This window comes from Salmo salar, chromosome ssa09 (genome assembly GCF_905237065.1).
Source record: "Salmo salar chromosome ssa09, Ssal_v3.1, whole genome shotgun sequence".
Lineage (NCBI taxonomy): Eukaryota > Metazoa > Chordata > Actinopteri > Salmoniformes > Salmonidae > Salmo > Salmo salar.
Window position 1 is genome coordinate 145,202,782 of NC_059450.1, and position 16,170 is coordinate 145,218,951.

General features: G+C 42.7%; 1 protein-coding gene across 12 annotated transcripts in view; it reads right to left on the bottom strand.

Annotated features, from left to right (window-relative positions):
- The window catches only part of LOC106613191 (roundabout homolog 2), a 606,521-nt gene that overhangs the window by 530,814 nt on the left and 59,537 nt on the right, over positions 1–16,170 (bottom strand). The window lies entirely within an intron of this gene.

The following is a 16,170-nucleotide window of genomic DNA, read 5'->3' on the forward strand; positions in this document are numbered from 1 at the left end:
CATCTGTCCTCAGTTGAAACACTCACTACAGAGTTCCAAATTGCCTTTGGAAGCAACTGTCAGCACAAGAACTGTTCGTCGTGAGCTTCATGAAATGTTTTTCCATGGCCAAGCAGCTGCACACAAGTTTAAGATCACCATGCATAATGCCAAGAGTCGGCTGGAGTGGTGTAAAACTCACCGCTATTGGACTCTGGAGCAGTGGAAACGCGTTCTCTGGAACCAAAAATCTCAAATTTGGACTCTTCTGACCAAAGGGCAGATTTCCACTGGTCTAATGTCCATTGCTAGTATTTTTTTTGTCCAAGCAAGTCTCTTATTCTTATTGGTGTCCTTTAGTAGTGGTTTCCGAGCAGCAATTCGACCATGAAGGCCTGATTCATGCAGTCTACTCTGAACAGTTGATGTTGAGATGTGTCTGTTACTTGAACTCTGTGAAGCATTTATTTGGGCTGCAATTTCTGAGGCTGGTAGCTCTAATGAACTTATCCTCGGCAGCAGAGGTAACTCTGGGTCTTCCTTTCCTGTGGCGGTCCTCATGAGAGCCAGTTTCATCATAGCGCTTTTGCGACTCCACTTGAAGAAACATACAAACTTCTTGAAATTTTGTAGATTGACTGACCTTAAGGTCTTAAAGTATTGATGGACTGTTGTTTCTCTTTGCTTATTTGAGCTGTTCTTGCCATAATAGGGACTTGGTCTTTTACCAAATAGGGCTATCTTCTGTATACCAACCCTACCTTGTCACAAGACAACTGATTGGGTCAAACGCATTCAAAAGGAAAGAAATTCCACAAATTAACTTTTAACAAGACACACCTGTTAAATGAAATGCATTCCAGGTGACTACCTCATGAAGCTGGTTGAGAGAATGCCAAGAGTGTGCAAAGCTGTCATCAAGGCAAAGGGTGGCTACTTTGAAGAAACTCAAATATAAATTATATTTTGATTTGTTTAACACTTTTTTGGAACTACATGATTCCATATGTGTTATTTCATAGTTTTAATGTCTTCACTATTATTCTACAATGTAGAAAATAGTAAAAATAAAGACAAACCCTAGAATGAGTAGGTGTGTCCAAATTGGAACCTTAAATGTATTAAAAAATATTAATTATTATTTTTATCCAGTCGGATTAACACTCCAAACAGCCTACCCGACCGCTCGGAGGTGTCGGCATTGTCCTAAAGCACACCATTGCCTCGTTTTGTATCACATTCCAATGATATAACTGGTTGAGAGAAAAATGTAATTTCAGAATGTGGCGGGGGACATGTCCCCCCGCCTCTGTCCCCAGTTAAAGTTGCACCCCTTGACATAGGTAAGTCAGCAACACTAAGGACCTACACGACACAGTGGAACGTTAAAATAAAACTAAATAGAACAAATACTGGTGGTCAAAGTTCTCTTTTCCTTCTTCCCCTTGTGTGTGTGTGTGTGTGTGTGTGTGTGTGTGTGTGTGTGTGTGTGTGTGTGTGTGTGTGTGTGTGTGTGTGTGTGTGTGTGTGTGTGTGTGTGTGCACTTGTATGCCTGTGTTTGAGTGTGTGTATGTGTGTTTGTGTGATGCAGTGTCTAATCTATAGCATCCATCTGCAGCAGTGTGATTTATGGTGTTAATACCAGGGTCCGTTCACAACCCTGTTGTTTTTCTCTGTTTGTAGTCTGGTGACAGAAATACTAGAGTCACACAGCCCACTCTCTCTATTCCATCCCCATCACAACACCATACACTCCATCCTCAGTGTCTGCTCCTATGTGTGTTTATGTGTGTTTATGTGTGTGTGTGCGTGTGTGTGTGCGTGCGTGTGCGTGTGCGTGTGCGCGTGTTTGTGTGTGTGTCTCGTTTGTCTGCCCAGTCATTGCCCCTGTCAGTCCTCAGTTGTGACAAACAAGGTTGTTCTTCCCCAGAAAGACTGTTTGTTGACGTGACACCGACAGCCTATAGCTGTGGCCCAGATGTTTCACAGAGGAACGAGAATGGTTCAATAGTGCACCTCCACAGCTCTACATAATTAGTATTAGGATAGTGTACAGTACAATATGCAGACATTCATTGAATATTAGGCTTAAAAGGTATGTTACACTACAAAAGTATGTGGACACCCCTTCAAATTAGTGGATTTGTCTATTTCAGCGTATAAAATCAAGCACACAGCCATGCAATCTCCATATTTGTATTAATTTATTTTATTTAACCTTTATTTAAACAGGGAGTCAACATTGAGATTAAACATCTATTTTACAAGAGAGCCCTGTAAACACTACAATAAACAATAAAAATTGAATAATTAAACAACATACACATATTTGTGTATAAAACAATATAATTCAGCACAATTAAGAAAAATAAACATATTTCATCAAATCTATCATATTCAACTACATAGAGGTCCTCAATCAATCATTTAAACTGCCTGAGTGGCACCTGCACATCTAACTGCAGTGAACTCTGCAGATTGTTCCACAAATTAGGGGGGGAAAACTAAACGCAAATATTCCCAAATCTGTGGAGACTGAAGGGATCTCTAGTGTTATTCGTTTCTGAGGTTTGGTAAATTATGATTCTTATCTTAATTTATGAAGTTTCATATGGAGGAAGTTTCAGTAAGATTGCTTCTTAAATAAATAAAAGAGAATGCAGCTCTCTTCTTACAGACAGAGAGGTCCATCCCCCATAGACAACCACTGGCGGTAGAATGGCTTACTGAAGAGCTCAGTGCCTTTCAACGTGGCACCGTCATAAGATGCCACCTTTCCAACAACTCAGTTCGTCAAATTTCTGCTCTGCTAGAGCTGTCCCGGTCAACTGTAAGTGGTGTTATTGTGAAGTGGAAACGTCTAGGATTAACAACGGCTCAGCTGCGAAGTGGTAGGCCACACAAGCTCACAGAACGGGACCGCCGAGTGCTGAAGTGCGTAAAAATTGTCGGTCCTCGGTTGCAACACTCACTAGCGAGTTTCAAACTGCCTCTGGAAGCAACGTTACTACAATAACTGTTTGTCGGGATGGGTTTCCATGGTCGAGCAGCCACAAACACAAGCCTAGATCTGTGCACAAAGCAATGTCCATACAGAAATGGTTTGTCGAGATCAGTGTGTAAGAATTTGACTGGCCTGCACAAAGCCCTGACCTCAACCCTATCGAACACCTTAGGGATGAATTGGGACGCCAATTCGAGCCAGTCCTAAGCGCCCAACATCAGTGCCCGACCTCACTAATGCTTGTGGCTGAAAGGAAGCAAGTCCCCACAGCAATGTTCCAACATCTAGTGAAAAGTCTTCCCAGAAGAGTGGAGGCTGGTATTGCAGCGAAGGTGGGACCAACGCCATATTAATGCCCATGATTTTGGAATGAGATGTTTGACGAGCAGATGTCCACATACTTTATGTCCGGAAGTTTCCACGGGATTCAGGATACTCTCCATATGTTAGCTGACTCCATTGCAATTTTTTCAGTGATGAGAGAATGGTGACATGGTAACAGAATCTAAATGGTGCCTTTATTTGATATTCTGTGGAAGTGCTGATGATCTACTTCTACTGAGGGAGCAAGACCCGGAGAGGGATGCTGTGTTCCGTGTGAGCATCCAGATTCTGATTCTAGAGCCACACCACTGGGTCTCACTGTTTCTCAGCAGTATAGCTACTGTAATACAGCTGTTAGACGTGTTGTATATAATCCCCATCTCCTTCAGTGATGCTCTGATGAGAGCTGCACTGAGATATCTGAAACTCACTTCAGATTCTCCCCCCCAAAATGATTCTGCCTCTGCCTAGAAGTATGTAGTAATTGGTAATTAGTAATGAGTTGTGTCTCGTGTTATGATGTGTAATTGCTGTATTCAGTCAATCTGACAAACATTCATTAAATCAGTTGTTCATCAGTTACTCATTTGAGAGAACGCAGTTTGTCTTTCTTGAAAACATCATCACAACAACACTGTTGATTTCTCATTATATATGTCCCAATTTCTAGGAAGTTGGGTCCATTGTATTTCTGTAAATTGTCTCAGTTTTATTATAATGGAGGTAGTCATTATAAATACAGAGTAAGAAAAATATAATTCTAAATCCCCCATCCATGTTGTGTCATTCGGAAGGCTCTTTAACACAAAGCATACGTTCCAATGGGCCTCAGCTAATCTTCACAGAAGAACAGGAAAATATATTGGCTGTCTTCATCCCACTCAGCTCCCCTTTTCATCGGTGAACGTGCCAGCATGAAAGCAGAGGAGAAGGAGGGAGAGAGCAAGAGGTTGACAGAGAGAGAAAGAGAGATGAAGAGAATGAGAGAGAGAGATTTCAAGAGAGTGAGTGAGAGAGGATATTGATGCAAATTAAGGCGTGAGAGAGAAATGTGCGAGACTGACGATATTATGTTCATGCACTTAATGCAATTGTTGTGCTTATTGCTTTATCAACTCCATAAGCCTTTATTTGAAAGGGGCGAAATTAAAGACTAAAATAACAGACTAAAATAACAATGAGAGAGCAGAGCTGTGGGATGTGGAGATGACATAAATAGAGACAGAGTAGAGGAATAGAAGAGAGAGAGAGAGAGTGACAGAGAGCGAGACAGGGGCTGGGGTGTGAAAGTAGTGTATTGCTGGTTGAAGGGCAGGGTTGTGTGCATGGCGTTGACAGGCTTCATTAATTCATGTGTTAGACGTGGCTGTGGGTGGATCAGTAGGAGTTAATGGCTCCAGCATAGCAGCGTAGCAGGCTGGCTCCAGCATAGCAGGCTAGCTTAAGCATAGCAGGCAAGCAGGCTAACTCCAGCGTAGCAGGCTAGCTCCAGCATTGCAGGCTAGCTCCAGCATAGCAGACTAGCAGGCTGGCAGGCTAGCTCCAGCATAGCAGGCTAGCTCAAGCGTAGCAGACTAGCAGGCTGGCAGGCTAGCTCCAGCATAGCAGGCTAGCAGGCTGGCAGGCTAGCTTCAGCGTAGCAGACTAGCTCCAGCATAGCAGGCTAGCAGGCAGACAGGCTAGCTCCAGCATAGCAGGCTAGCAGGCTGCCAGGCTAGCTCCACCATAGCAGGCTAGCAGGCTGGCAGGCTAGCTCCAACATAGCAAGCTAGCTCCAGCATAGCAGACTAGCAGGCTGCCAATTTGTAAGTCGCTCTGGATAAGAGCGTCTGCTAAATGACGTAAATGTAAATGTAAATGTAGCTCCAGCATAGCAGGCTAGCAGGCTAGCTCCAGTGTAGCAGGCTAGCTCCAGCGTAGCAGGCTAGCTCCAGCATAGCAGACTAGCTCCAGCATAGCAGGCTAGTAGGCTGGCAGGCTAGGTCCAACGTAGCAGGCTAGCTCCAGTGTAGCAGGCTAGCTCCAGCGTAGCAGGCTAGCAGGCACACAGCTCTCTAATTGCTGGATGAAGTGTTGGGAAGGAAGATAAAAGGGAGGGGTGTGAGGCTAAATGGATGAGGACTCAAAATGGCTCTACCACAGACGGAGACACATTGCCTTCATGATAAGGGCAGTAAGGCAATGGCAGGAACAAATGTGTGTGTGTGTGTGTGTGTGTGTGTGTGTGTGTGTGTGTGTGTGTGTGTGTGTGTGTGTGTGTGTGTGTGTGTGTGTGTGTGTGTCTATGTCTGTGTGTGTATGTGAATGTGTATGTGTTTGTGTGTGCGCGTGCATGCCGGTGCGTGTACGTGTGTGTGTGTGTTTGTTAGAATGTGTCCACTAAAGACGTCTGTGATTAATTCGCTGTAGGTAATTAAAACAGGAGAGGAACAAGCCACAATAACTAACTAACTATTCCAAGACACCTTTTTTATCTTTTATAATGTCACACTAACCACCCGAGGACCAGCAAATAGTTAAATATTCATTCATATTCAGACGCATCTAGTGCTGTTCCCAGGAATAAATACTCGTAATGCACATATTGAGTAGGTTGTGCCTCCCAGTGTTGGAAACATCATTAGAAAGGAGTTCTCGGTTCCATCGATGCAGTGTGTCGTGTACTGAGACTCAGAGTTGATCAAATTCTCCTCATTCTAGTGAATTTGTTGTAAAGGTGCCTTCAAGGTCTGCTGCTTAACTAATGCAATTCTCTCTGACAGGGGCCCTTTCAGACTGACGCTAAAATAGATCCATCAGCCCAGCCAATCTCAACTTTATCCCAAAGATACAAATATACACACACTCCTAAACTGGGATCTCATATAGACGGACACACATGTGCACAAGTCAACACATATACACATTCACGACACACACACACACACACACACACACACACACACACACACACACACACACACACACACACACACACACACACACACACACACACACACACACACACACACACACACACACACACACACACACTCACTCTCGTAAATAATCTGCAGATCAAACCAAGGCCTTGATGTGACAAAGGCAGAGTCCAAGGATAGAAAAACACTTTTCCCTGAGCGAGACTGATTGCTGTGAAATGGGATGGAAACAATGATACCTATAGACCACAACAAGCTCCTTGACAGCGCAGAGCAGAGCTAACATCACGTTAGTGGTGCTGCCATAGCCTTCAGTTTCATCCTCATTCAGACCCATTCCCTCACTCGCGCACACACACACACACACACACACACACACACACACACACACACACACACACACACACTGATAGATGGCCTAACCAAAAGCAGCTGATCCTCCATCACTTCCTGGAGGAGGAGTCCATAGCCAGATGTATCTACAGTAGGGATTAAAGTGTTTTGAACAAACAGTTTGGAGATTGCTAATTCCGCATCTATCGGCCCCCAACAAATCAATATTTAGCAATGCAGTGGTTGATTTTTCCTGAGAATTATCTATGTGTGTTTTCAGATGAAAGCCTTGTTTTTCTCATTTCCCTTTGCGTTGTTTTCTTTTTGTTATTTTTTGTTGCTTGTTTATCACCGACTTCCATATTCAAAATGGCTGGCAAAATGCCTTCCTTCTAATTATCCACAATTCTTCATCTTCATGAGACCACTCTTCTCCCCTCTCTTACATGTTCATTAATTTGCATAATAATGACTAACTCTCTGCTCATTGGAAATAAGTGGCTGGTGCTGATAAGGAGTTGGCTTTCCTAATTCCAGGGCTTGTTAGACAGGTTGGAGCCTCCAGGGGGAGCTGGTCCTTGGTAGGGCCTCCAGGGAGACAGAGGAGAGAGCTGGTCCTTGGTAGGGCCACCAGGGAGTCAGAGGAGAGAGCTGGTCCTTGGTAGGGCCTCCAGGGAGACAGAGGAGAGAGCTGGTCCTTGGTAGGGCATCCAGGGAGACAGATGAGAGAGCTGGTCCTTGGTAGGGCATCCAGGGAGACAGATGAGAGAGCTGGTCCTTGGTAGGGTCTCCAGGGAGACAGAGGAGAGAGCTGGTGCTTGGTAGGGCCACCAGGGAGACAGAGGAGAGAGCTGGTGCTTGGTAGGGCCACCAGGGAGACAGAGGAGAGAGCTGGTCCTTGGTAGGGTCTCCAGGGAGACAGAGGAGAGAGCTGGTCCTTGGTAGGGCCTCCAGGGAGACAGAGGAGAGAGCTGGTCCTTGGTAGGGTCTCCAGGGAGACAGAGGAGAGAGCTGGTCATAGGTAGAGCCACTATGGAGGTAGAGGAGGAAGAAGATGGTCTGGGTAGGGCATCGGAACCACGGTGTAAGACTGCAACATTTTCAAACTTAGTCCATCATCTTCTACAAGAGCCTGCCTGTCAAGAGGTATGAGAGTAGAGAGGGGGCTGATAATGAATGAGTCCACCATATATATATATATATATATTTATATTTATATTTATATATATATAAAATCAATGAAAATAACCCAGACAATAAGAATTGGATTCTAAAGGTTTGAATTCAGAACGTCAGTTCAGAACAGTTCCAGAGCCAGGAAAAGTGTGACATGGAAGCGAAAGCTACATTACAAGTCTAGATCCGTTCCAATGTTTCCACCTGAAAGCTGCCTGAAAGCTGAAGTCCAATAATACCCTGGGTTACTATTATAGTCTACTGGGCTTTCCTGTAATTATGCTGGTAGGGGACTTTTTTTTCTTTTCAAATATCACGTTGGAATGGCTCTAATTACCTGCTGTTTGGAAACATTTCACACATTTGGGATTCAGAGGACAACAGTGGGTATAATTACACACGGCTAGCCTGAGCAACAGGAGGGCATTAGTAAGGAACTACTGTCAAGATGTTTAGATGTATCTGTTCACAGTGGGACAGTAAGAGGACCACTGGTATTAGCACTGTGACAGTAGACGTCTCTATTCAAAGATAACAAACACCGGCTGATAGAGGGTCAGTAGCAACTCATTTTTTGGAAACTATCAAGTCCTTATTTCTGAAAACTCAGTATTTCAAATTCAGTTGCATCTCCTTCTCTCTCTCCCCTTCTCCTCCACACTCTCCCTCTCTTTTGCCCTCCCCCTTTCCTTATTGGCCCCTTTGTTGTTCTCCATTACCATATATACAATATTCAAGCTTTCCCTGTCTCTCAAATCACACCCCACTCATCCCTCTTCCCTGTCAACATATCGTAACATAGTGTACAGTATTACAGTCAACATACAGTAACATAGTGTACAGTATTACAGTCAACATACAGTAACATAGTGTACAGTATTACAGTCAACATATCGTAACATAGTGTACAGTATTACAGTCAACATATCGTTACATAGTGTACAGTATTACAGTCAACATACAGTAACATAGTGTACAGTATTACAGTCAACATATCGTTACATAGTGTACAGTATTACAGTCAACATATCGTTACATAGTGTACAGTATTACAGTCAACATACAGTAACATAGTGTACAGTATTACAGTCAACATATCGTTACATAGTGTACAGTATTACAGTCAACATATCGTTACATAGTGTACAGTATTACAGTCAACATATCGTAACATAGTGTACAGTATTACAGTCAGCATACAGTAACATAGTGTACAGTATTACAGTCAACATAGAGTAACATAGTGTACAGTATTACAGTCAACATATCGTTACATAGTGTACAGTATTACAGTCAACATACAGTAACATAGTGTACAGTATTACAGTCAACATACAGTAACATAGTGTACAGTATTACAGTCAACATATCGTAACATAGTGTACAGTATTACAGTCAACATATCGTAACATAGTGTACAGTATTACAGTCAACATATCGTTACATAGTGTACAGTATTACAGTCAACATATCGTAACATAGTGTACAGTATTACAGTCAACATACAGTAACATAGTGTACAGTATTACAGTCAACATATCGTAACATAGTCTACAGTATTACAGTCAACATATCGTAACATAGTGTACAGTATTACAGTCAACATATCGTTACATAGTGTACAGTATTACAGTCAACATACAGTAACATAGTGTACAGTATTACAGTCAACATATCGTAACATAGTGTACAGTATTACAGTCAACATATCGTAACATAGTGTACAGTATTACAGTCAACATATCGTTACATAGTGTACAGTATTACAGTCAACATATCGTAACATAGTGTACAGTATTACAGTCAACATACAGTAACATAGTGTACAGTATTACAGTCAACATATCGTAACATAGTCTACAGTATTACAGTCAACATATCGTAACATAGTGTACAGTATTACAGTCAACATATCGTTACATAGTGTACAGTATTACAGTCAACATACAGTAACATAGTGTACAGTATTACAGTCAACATATCGTAACATAGTGTACAGTATTACAGTCAACATATCGTAACATAGTGTACAGTATTACAGTCAACATATCGTAACATAGTGTACAGTATTACAGTCAACATACAGTAACATAGTGTACAGTATTACAGTCAACATATCGTAACATAGTGTACAGTATTACAGTCAACATAGAGTAACATAGTGTACAGTATTACAGTCAACATACAGTAACATAGTGTACAGTATTACAGTCAACATACAGTAACATAGTGTACAGTATTACAGTCAACATATCGTAACATAGTGTACAGTATTACAGTCAACATAGAGTAACATAGTGTACAGTATTACAGTCAACATAGAGTAACATAGTGTACAGTATTACAGTCAACATAGAGTAACAGTGTATTACAGTCAACATACAATAATGAAGTGAACAATATTACAGTCTACATACAGTAACATTGTGTACAGAATTAGTCTACATACATGACCATATTGTTTTACAGTCAATGTACAGTAACATGATGCATTACAGTCAACATACAGTAACACAGCGTAGCACAGTCAATGTACAGTAACATGATGCATTACAGTCAACATACAGTAACAGTGTATTACAGTCAACATACAGTAACATAGTGTATTACAGTCAACATACGGAAACATACATCGTGTATTACAGTCAACATACAGTAACATAGTGTATTACAGTCAACGTAGAGTAACACAGTGTATTACAGTCAACATACAGTAAAATAGTGTATTACAGTCAACATATGTTAACATAGTGTACTGTATTACAGTCTATCAGCATCAGGAGCAAACAGCACCATCCGAACACACCTTTAGTCACGTGCTTTAATGTGTCTGCCTGTCTGCTCTGTTATTTATGAAGCTGACCCCTGTTAATGAGCGCTTAGAAGACTAATGGGCTCAATCACCTGTGTGTGCACACGGGCTGTGTGTGTGTGTGTGTGTGTGTGTGTGTGTGTGTGTGTGTGTGTGTGTGTGTGTGTGTGTGTGTGTGTGTGTGTGTGTGTGTGTGTGTGTGTGTGTGTGTGTGTGTGTACCCACACGTTTGAAGGGTGTGGGGAATGCACACAGCACGCCAACCTGCAATATTGATGTTTTTAACGTTTTGGTTTATAGTAATGTAAATAACATTACTGTGGTGGAGATAAATGTTTCTCAGAAGTGACAGTAAGGAAATACGAGGTGGAAGACAACAGAGTGTAAGTGCTCATCAGTGGGGGAATGGGTACATACTGCATAGTGAGTGCCAGATAAGCAAGAATGGAAGAGAAACAGCATCTAGAGAAAGCGTACACACACGGAACGTGAGTCCTCATCACAACATAAAGCCACATGGCGAGAGTGCTACAGTATGTCCCCATGTTTTGTTGTTCCCTCATCACTTATATCACAACCAGAGAGAATGAGAGTGAGCCTCACACATTAAAGCACCCCAGAGAGAGAGAGAGAGAGAGAGAGAGAGAGAGAGAGAGAGAGAGAGAGAGAGAGTATCTGTATTTAAGATTCCCCCTTCCAGAACTGTGTTCTGTTTGATCCCACATATCCCTCTTTATGATCAAAGTTCCATCATATGTCCGTCGAAATCATGTAACAGCACATCACAGTCACACTATCACATCAAAAAACTCTGGAATTAAGCAGAAAGCTGTGCTTTAATGGTAACAAACAGAAGACTATGTCTAATCCCCAATCACAATTTCATGTGGAGAGGCGCTCCATTCCCCTCATTGATGGCAGAAAATGGCAACTTAAATAGTGGTTAGCATTACTCCATAAAACATTTTGCCACTGCTAGACTACACACATGGAGTATGGGGTGGAGAAGTAGAGGGGGGAGAGAGAGAGAGAGAGAGAGAGAGAGAGAGAGAGATAAGAATAGAGAGAGAGAAGGAGAGAGACATAAGGAGAGAGGGAGGAGAGAGACAGAGAGAGAGAGGGAGAGAGAGAGAGAGAGAGAGAGAGAGAGAGAGGACTTAATGGTTACAGCTCTATAAGAAACTTCAAGCCCTCAAATTTATAAAAGCATGCGGACCTGATGGCATCCTAAATGAGATGCTCAAAAGTTCAATTGGCTATATTAAAACTGTTTAATTTTATCCTGAGTGTTGGTTATTTCCCTGACATCTGGAATCAAGAACTCATAACCCCAATCTTTAAGAACAGAGACAAATTTGACCCTAACTATAACAGAGGCATTTGTGTGAACAGTAACCTCAGGAATGTTTTCCATAGTATTATAAATGTAAGAGTTGTAAACTTTGTTAATAAGCACAATGTTTTGAGCAAAAAACAAATTGGATTTATATCAGTACATTGCACGACCGTACATATTTACACCCTACACGCCCAGATAGATAAACATGCCCACCAAAATAATACCAAAATGTACGCTTGCTTACTCGACTTCCAAAAAGCATTTGAACAGGACTGTTCTTCAAGTTACTGAAAGTGGTGTAGGGGGTAAAACATATTAAATAATTAAATCAATTGTGTCAATATGTCCAGCGTCAAAATTGGCAAAAATAACAGAAGTATTTACCCAGGTGGGGCCTTCGCCAGGGTTGCAATCTGAGCCTTACACTCAATATTTATTTACATCAACAAATTGGCCACTATTCCAGAAAAAAACCCTCAGCCCGTGGCGTTAGAGGTTAAATGCCTGCTCTTCGTAGATGACCTGTGCCTGCTGTCATCTTCTGGAGAAGATCCAGATCTCAGGGAATTAGACCAAAGTTCTCAATTGCTACAAACTATATAGAGTACTGCACTCAATACAACTACTGAGGTTTAAATATATAGAGTACTGCACTCACTATAACTACTGAGGTTTAAATATATAGAGTACTGCACTCACTACAACTACTGAGGTTTAACAAGATGCTCAACTGGACACCTTATTGAGGCAGTGAATAAACTGAGAGAGAAAGCACACTGGGCATTCTACACCATTAAAAAATGAATTCGAATTGAAATACATATACACATTTGGCTAAAACTAATTTAATGTGTCATTAAACCAATTGAACTTCATGGCAAGGAGGTGTGGGGTCCACTTGCAATTTTTTTTTCACCCAATGGGACTAACATCCCATTTAAACCCTGCATGCAGAGTTCTGTAAGATTCTCCTACATGTCCAGAGGAAAACTACAAACAATGCATGCAGGGCAGAATTAGGCCAATATACACTAATAATAAAAACAAAAAATATAGCAGTTAAGTTTTGGAAACATCTAAAATACATTGACCCCCTCTCATATCATTACCAAGCCCCACAATGCCAAGAGCTGAGCAAAGAAAAACAAACCTGTTCTATTAACACACTGAAGCCTCGAGACCAAAACATCCAATCAGAATAAACCAAATTACAACACAATCAAAACAAAACTACATTACTTATTAGGAAACACAAGCACAAAGCAAAATGCAGTGCTATCTGGCCCTAAATCGACAGTACACCGTGGCAAACTATTTGACCATGGTTTCTGATCAAAACTTTGACAAAGTACAGGTTCAGTGAGCACAGCTTTGCCATTGAGAAGGGTAGACACAGGAAAATCTTTCTCCCTGTAGAGGAAAGGCTGTGCAACCACCGTACCACAACAGAACCTGAGTAAGAGCTGCATTTCCTGACAACATAAAAAAAATATGAAACAGTTAGAGAGTATAATTTCCCCAAATGTATTCAAGGATAGGCTACCCATCCTGTTGGGGGAGGACGCAGAGAGCTGTGGGTTGGCAGCGCACTACATTGCTTCCTGCCATAAGATGAGGGACAGTGTCTGACAGACCAACCAACCTGCACATGTCATCAATGCTTATTGTTATTGTTCAATGTATGGTTATTTTGACCCTTGATTATTGTAGTTACTGTTGTCCCGTTGGCAATCTTGATGATTATTATTTTAATTAGGTTAATATTGCACATCTCCGAAGTAAGCTTTGACAATATATACATTTGTATCTGTATTTATTATGGATCCCCGTTAGCCAAGTGTCACGCCCTGACCATAGAGAGCCCTTGGTTCTCTATGGTGTTGTAGGTCAGGGCGTGACTAGGGGGTGTTCTAGTCGATATATTTCTATGTTTGGGTTTCAGTATGGTTCCCAATTAGAGGCAGCTGATTATCGTTGTCTCTGATTGGGGATCATACTTAAGGTGTCCCTGTTCCCACCTGCTTTTGTGGGATATTGTTTTGTGTGAGTGCATTCAGCACCACGTAGTTCACGTTCGTTGTATGTTTATTGTTTTTTGTTTAAGTTTTCACTGAAAATAAAGATGTGGAACTCAACACACGCTGCGCTTTGGTCCGTCCATTATCACGACCGGGACACCAAGGCAGCAGTTACTCTTCCTGGGGTCCAAACACATTAAAGCACTTACATTACATATAAAACAAAAGATAAAACAGAACATCATATAACATTATTACACCACTGCATATCTACAATACAAAATATATGATACCACCATGGAGTTTGTGTGCTAGGGTGTGTGTGCGTATGCACATGTATGTATCTTTGTGTGTGTCTCTTCACAGTCCTCGTTGTTCCACAAGGTGTATTTTTACCAGTATTTTAAAATCTGATTCTATTGCTTGCATTAGTAACCTGATGTGGAATAGAGTTCCATGTTGTCATGGCTCTATGTAGTACTGTGCACCTCCCATAATCTGTTCTGGACTTGGGGATTGTGAAGAGACCTCTGGTGGCATGTCTTGTGGGGTATGCATGGGTGTCTAGTAGTTTATTAAACAGACAGCTCGGTACATTCAGCTTGTCAACACTTCTTATAAAATCAAGTATTGATAAATTCAATCTCTCTTCCACTTTGAGCCATGAGAGATGCATATCATCAATGTTAGCTCCTTGTGTAACGTCATGCCAATAAAGCAAATGTAATTTGTTTGAAAAAGAGAGAGACATAAATACTACAGATAATCAGGCAGGGGATGAATTAAAAGGAGAGGGAAGTTGATCTAGGGCATTTGGCTGAATTAATGGATGTCATAGGAAGGCCATTACAATGTTCTTATTTAGCAGGAAATCAATGGTTTCAGATGAAAAGATAAAGCTGACATCTCAAATTCATTGTAAAAAAATATTGGATGGGTTTTTTACATAGTGTACAAACAAATACATCAAACATGAATCTAAGAGCTTTTGAAGATAATTATGTAAGTGTTTTGCCTATGTTCTTTAAAAAAAAAATGGGGTTCCTTAGTAGATTTCAAGAGAGGACTGTGATGAAAAAGAGAGAACAAAGTAACACGTTGGAGAACACAGACTTATAGTCTAAACTACACAGGAGCACAGCCGAGTCTCCGTCTGCTGTGGAATCAGCAGGGACTCCATGGAAGCAGCCCATTTGCCTCTCTTCCTTCTTCTATGAACTACCAATCTCCATCTCAACGAAAGTCTTAAACCCCTCCTGTACTGTCTCCCCTCCCTCCCACCCAGCCCAGCTCTGCTCTGTTCATTCCTGGAGCCTGCAGGCCCATCAGACTACAGTCCTGTCTCCTCTCCTCTCCCACCCAGCCCAGCTCTGCTCTGTTCATTCCTGGAGCCTGCAGGCCCATCAGACTACAGTCCTGTCTCCTCTCCTCTCCCACCCAGCCCAGCTCTGCTCTGTTCATTCCTGGAGCCTGCAGGCCCATCAGACTACAGTCCTGTCTCCTTTCCTCTCCCACCCAGCCCAGCTCTGCTCTGTTCATTCCTGGAGCCTGCAGGCCCATCAGACTACAGTCCTGTCTCCTCTCCCACCCAGCCCAGCTCTGCTCTGTTCAGCTCAGCTCTGGAGCCTGCAGGCCCATCAGACTACAGTCCTGTCTCCCCTCCTCTCCCACCCAGCCCAGCTCTGCTCTGTTCATACCTGGAGCCTGCAGGCCCATCAGACTACAGTCCTGTCTCCTCTCCCACCCAGCCCAGCTCTGCTCTGTTCAGCTCAGCTCTGGAGCCTGCAGGCCCATCAGACTACAGTCCTGTCTCCTCTCCTCTCCCACCCAGCCCAGCTCTGCTCTGTTCATTCCTGGAGCCTGCAGGCCCATCAGACTACAGTCCTGTCTCCTCTCCTCTCCCACCCAGCCCAGCTCTGCTCTGTTCATTCCTGGAGCCTGCAGGCCCATCAGACTACAGTCCTGTCTCCCCTCTTCTCCCACCCAGCCCAGCTCTGCTCTGTTCATTCCTGGAGCCTGCAGGCCCATCAGACTACAGTCCTGTCTCCTCTCCCACCCAGCCCAGCTCTGCTCTGTTCATTCCTGGAGCCTGCAGGCCCATCAGACTACAGTCCTGTCTCCCCTCCCCTCCCACCCAGCCCAGCTCTGCTCTGTTCATTCCTGGAGCCTGCAGGCCCATCAGACTACAGTCCTGTCTCCTTTCCTCTCCCACCCAGCCCAGCTCTGCTCTGTTCATTCCTGGAGCCTGCAGGCCCATCAGACT